The following is a 6,017-nucleotide window of genomic DNA, read 5'->3' as shown; positions in this document are numbered from 1 at the left end:
ACTGAACACAAGAACTGATTTTTGAACTTCAAGATGGTGTGAAAGTGTACCTAATATAATTATAGATCTTTCAACATCACGATGGTGTGAAAGCATCCTTGATACACCAGTGATTTTCACTTTTAACACAATATTCAAAAAAAAACTTTTTGAGGCAGGCTGATGCTATGTAGACTAGTCTGAAATCTGGTATGTTGCTCAGGCTAGCCTTGAAGTCTCAATCTTACTATCTCAGTCTCTTGAGATTACAGGCATGTGCTAGCATGCCTGACCATTAGTCAAGAAGTTGTGTGAGACTCTGTATTTTATTACCCAATAGACTTTGTGTTAGAGGATTTTGCCCAGTACAGGATAAAGGCATGCTCTGAGCACACTGGAGGCACGCTGGGTTAAGCTGTGGTGTTGGTAAGGTGTCTTCAGTGCATTTTCAACTGATCCCCTGCAGTGTAAGATGGATTTGTCGGGGGTGAGGAGCAGCTTGTGAGTGTTTCGCAGAGAGCAAAGAGGTGGAATGGTGATGCTAGCTGGTACAGCATATGCCAAGACTAAAGGCTTTGTCACAAGTGTCACATGTGCAGGGTTGCTCCCTTGAATGTATCCAGTAAGAACACCAAGAGGAAAGGACGTGATCTCTAAGGAAAGACCAACTCATCCAGTAAGAACATGATATGGAAGGACATGATCGCTAAGAAAAGTGACTTTTACACTCCCCCAGTTTACTTCTAGTTTGACTTCTGATATCAAGCAGGCAAATGAGCATGGAAGGCGCTCTTAAGATAGATTAATCACCAAGGAAAGAATGAATGTAGGACAGAGGCCTTGGTATGCTGGCTGACCTTTTTAAAACTAAGATAGTTGAAGATTCACATCTTGTTGTAAGACATGCACAGAGAGATAAAGGTATATGCTTAGTTGAGTAATTTCAATGGAGTCTTCTTGTAAAACTATAGTATATCACATCCAGGTCAGTGGTATCAGTACAACCATTGGTGTTCTGTAAATTATCCAGAGATAATTTCAAATACAAAACCTTACTGCTGGTAATTAAATAAGTCTGTTTATGTAAAGACATAGACTACAACCACTATTTTAACTGAGAAAAATTGATAATGAATTATGAAATGACAAATTATAAGTCTGACGAGATGGCTCAATAGGTGATAGTATATGCCCCCAAGTTCAAGTTCGATATTCAGGATCCACATGGTAGGAGGAGTGAATTTACTCCTAAAAGTTGTCCTCTGACCTCCACTAGCGCACCATGTCAGGCTCACATACATAAACACAGTAAATAAATAAATGTAATTTTAAGAAGTCTATATATAATTGGGTGTTGATATCTTAGTGGAATTAAGAATATACACTGTGGCTTGACTTTCAGAAGGTGTGTCTGAGTCATGAGCTACCAAACAACTTCCTTACTGGTAAAGACAGGATAAAAATTACAAACACATCACCGTGTCAACCACTCTCACCCCCAAGATTTTTGGGGAGTGCACAGGCTCTTTGTAGACTCAAGTGGAGCTTGGCTGTATGTTATGCCTCATGTAATTTGTAGGGGGTAGAAACACGGCCTGATGCATAGTATGCTAGGCAAGCATTCTGTCTGTCACATCCTTACATGCACAGTGTGTCTCAGAATCATAAAGTAAAGTAGCGATATATACTGGATATTCCCACTTGAAATATTCAAATATCCAAATGCTCCAGGTGTTTTGATATACAGATGTTAAAATGGAGATCTATCCAACTATCTCCATATCTGAAAAATCCCAAATGCAGAGACAGGCTTGTTTTTAAGCCTTTTAAAAGTGGGAAAGTTAAGCTGGGTGGTGATGGTGCATGCCTTTAATGTTAGCACTCTGGAGGAAGAGGCAGGTGGATTTTGTTTGTTCGAGGCCAGCCTGGTCTACAGAGTGAGTTCGAGGACAGCTAAGGCAACACTGAGAAATGTCTTGAAAAACAAAAACAAAACAAACAAAAACAAAGGGATAGTTAAACTGCACTGCACAAATTAGTACGCTAGCTGTCATTGTTCAGATCAGTAACATGATACATTCTGTAATTCTTTTTTTTTCGAGACAAAGTTTCTCTGTAGCTTTTTTGAGGTAAGGGTCTCATGTATCCCAGGCTGTCCATCAAATTGCTATCAAGTAGTCAAGGAGGACATATAGTGTTGTGGTAAATATGGCAGTGTAGGTAATCCCTCTCTCATTTCTATCGTCCCAGTGAATTCATGAGAAATAGCAGAAAAATTCCTGCAGAGGAGCAGCCAACAAAATACTTCACCTCAGAAAGTGTGGAGACGATTGAAAACGGAGTCAGCATAGTCAGGAGGGATCTAAGAGCTGTGACAGCACAGTGTTCCATGGTGTCCTGGAACAGAGAGGCAATCATAGATAAACACTATGGAAAATGACGTTAAGTGGTGAGCTTTGTGTGTTCAGTATGTGCACAAGTGTGGTACATGAAAGTGCTTTTTACTCTCAGAACTATAACTTCAGCTCATGAATTTTAACCAAAAATACATTAAGACAGGATCATTATCACTCAGTTCCTGTCATATTCCCTACCCAGTGCTAAACTGCCCTTGCAGAGTAAATAACCCCCTTCCCATGCTAGCAATCATAATTATATGTAGCGAGTGCCTCGCCCACAAAGTGCCACAAAACCAAACAAAAGAAGATATGAAAATAGCTGAGGGGACTTGTTGGAAAGGAGAGGATAAGAAGAAAATGGGGAGAATATTATTAATATTTGTTAAATTGTAAAGGAACAAATATATTATTGAAAAGATTGGCTTATCCAACCACACTGAACCTCATAGAAGAGAAAGTGGAAAGTACACTTAAACACATTGACACAGGAGATCACTTCCTAAATATATCCCCAGTAGCATAGACACTGAGAGAAACAATAAATGGGACTTTCTGAAACTGAGAAGCTTCTGTAAAGCAAAGGACAGTCAACAAGAAAAAACCACAGCCAACAGAATGGGAAAAGATCTTCACAAACCCGACACTGGACAGAGAAAGGACTGATTTCCAAAATATACAAAGAACTCAAGAAATTGGTCATCAAAAGAACAAATTATTGAATAAAAATGGGGTACAGTCCTAACCAGAGAACCCTCAACAGAGGAATCTAAAATGACTGAAAGACATTTAAGGAAATGTTCAACATCCTTAGTCATCAGAGAAATTCAAATCAAAACAACTCTGAGATTCCATCTTACACCTGTAAGAATGACTAAAATCAAAAACACTGATAACAATTTATGCTGGAGAGGTTGTGGGGTAAAGGGAACACTGTGCTATTGCTTGTGGGAGTGCAAACTGATACAGCCCTTTTAAATATCAGTATGGCGATTGCTCAAAAAATTGGGAAACCACCTACCTCAAGATCCAGCAATACCACATTTGGGTGTATACCCAAAGGATGCTCAATCGTGCCACAAGGACATGTGCTCAACTATGTTCATAGCAGCTTTGTTTGTCATAGCCAGAACCTGGAAACAACCTAAATGTCCCTTAGCTGAAGAATGGATAAGGAAAAGATACATTTACGCAATGGGAGTTCTACACAGCCGAAAAAAAATACTGGCATCTTGAAATTTGCGGGCCAATGGACGTATCTAGAAAACATCATATTGAGTGAGGTAACCCAGACCCAGATAGACAAATATCATATGTACCCACTCATGAGTGGCTTTTAGACATAAAGAAAAACCAGCCTACAATTACAATCCCAGAGAACCTAGACAACAATGAGGACCCTACGAGAGACATAAATGGATCTAAACTACATGGAACATAGAAATGACAAGATCTTTTGAGTAAATTGGGAGCATGGGGCAATGGGAGAGGGTTAAAGGGGAGAGTAGAAGGGAAGGTAGTGGAGAAAAATATATATCTCAAGGGAAAAAAAGGTTGGATTATAATAAGTGCCTTCTGCTTGTCTTATTAACAGAAAATCGGGGGGGGGGCAGCATGTTTAAGAGCTTTCTGGGCTATCATTGCAATGTTTCTACCCATATAAGACTCTTAGTAAGAAAAAAAAGTTGTTTAAAAAGAGGAGTAAAAGATAACAGAACTAACCCTCACCTGCATTCACTTAAGAAGCCAACTCAACCTGCTGACACCTGCTGACACGGTACAGAGTAATTCCTAGTTAAGGAGACACACCAGAGTACACGTGCTTGCTCTTTATGGTTGCTCACTATAAAGATGTTCCCACAGCCTCATCTCAGTTTTTTCCAGAGAGAGAGCTCTCATCAAGCAATAAGACACAGCCACAGGCGAGAATGTACCAGATATTCACAGCACAGATGTCCATCCTGGGATGCGGTAGGGTCTCATCATTCAGTTTGTGATTCAGCTCTCCAGGCTGCTCCAGTCCAGTCCATTTTCTCATTCCTTCTATTTCTTCTATGTCTCTGTCTCTCTCTCTGCATATCTCCTTACTTCCTTTTCTTCTTTTTTTTGAGTAGAGACTCAAGTATTCCATTTCTCCAGGATTACATCTTGCTTCTTTTTTGTCTTTCAAGATCCTCTCCTTTACCTAGAGTCTCTGTAGAAGACCATTCCAGATTTTATCTGGGGAGAATACAATTTTCTATCCAGAGACCACTTTTCTCTCCTATTCTTTCTTTGCACCAGCCCCAGAGGCATGCTTTAAGTGAACTCTGATGGCGGCCGGACAGAACCTCTTTAAAAATTGCACCTCCCAGAATGCAACTTTGCATGCTGTGCACTACGCACAGACCTCTGGGACATATAGTTCGGAGTGCTTGGGTTGATGGGGTTGTAAATGAGCCCGTTATTCTTTTAAACATTTTTCTTTATTCTTTGAGAATTTTATACTTGTATATAATGCACTCTGACCACATATATTTTCAACTCTCTATTACATCCACATCATTTCTCTCCCAGCACGCAAATCGGCCTGGCACTGCCCGGATGCCTCTGGGAAATGTTGTTCACATTGTGGGCATGCGCAGTTGGAAGATCGTTAATAAAATATTTTGTTATGGCGTTTAACTGTTTTGTTTATTCAGTGATATTGTATCATATTAGTTATATTATATCTGAAGGGATCTCTGGCCAGCTCGAGTGTGGTGACCACAGCTCTGGTGGGCTTTGCTCTTCTTCACTCCCTCTTTCTTGCTGAAAACCATTAGATTACACTCTGAAAGCTCGTCAATCAAGAGTTAGTCCCTTATCTGGCCACTTCCTCTCCATGAGGCTGACTACCAAGGTCCAGTTATCAAAGTATCAAAGTCAGGCAATCAGAAGCCCCCATTGGCTCACCTAATTAACATGCTGAATTAAAATTAAACACCTCATCCTAACACTGGGTTTCTCTTTGTCACTTGTGGGAGCCCATGTGTGCCTCTGTTTCCATCTGGAGTTCATTCTGATTTATAAGTCATTTGAGTTCAAGCTTGCCTACTCTGTTTTTTTCCAGTAAACTTGAGGGCTGTGAGAGACTTCTGATTTTGCCCGTGAGAAAAGAACACTATCCAGAAGAAAGTATACTGCTGACGACAAACCTCAGAAACATCAAGATAGAAAGTAAAGCTGCTTCCTAGCAACAAGTGTCTGTTAGTTAGGAGGCTGCTCACTCATTCCTGAATGATCTTGTGGTTAGAAGTTCCTTGGTAAAATTCTTGGGGTTGCTTATAAACATATGGAACACTTCACGAATTTGCATGTCATCCTTGCACAGGGGCCATGCTAATATTCTCTGTATTTTACTATATGTTTTACTATATGTGCTGCTGAAGTGAGCACTCACTTAAACTTTTGAAAGACATGAACACAAAAAACAGAACAGCAGCATAGCAATAGTCAGACACAGACCAAGACAAAGAGTGCTCATTGACTCATACCTTTATAAATCTCGAGACTCCATGGTCCCTTCTGCAGGGAACTAGGGACACACATCCTTTACACATTTCAAAAACTGAAGCAATTGCTGTTGTCCTTCCTTAGTACTGCTAACCTTTAAAATATCTG

At 40.1% G+C, this 6,017-nt stretch overlaps 1 non-coding gene across 1 annotated transcript; it reads right to left on the bottom strand.

Moving 5' to 3' along the window:
- Positions 1-5,682: 5,682 nt before the first annotated feature.
- LOC119822035 lies at positions 5,683-5,792 on the bottom strand. The gene has a single exon (XR_005286650.1). It is a non-coding gene; the product is annotated as a U6 spliceosomal RNA (small nuclear RNA).
- Positions 5,793-6,017: the final 225 nt, after the last annotated feature.

This window comes from Arvicola amphibius, chromosome 8, assembly GCF_903992535.2.
Source record: "Arvicola amphibius chromosome 8, mArvAmp1.2, whole genome shotgun sequence".
Lineage (NCBI taxonomy): Eukaryota > Metazoa > Chordata > Mammalia > Rodentia > Cricetidae > Arvicola > Arvicola amphibius.
This window is presented reverse-complemented; position numbering and strand designations above follow the sequence as displayed.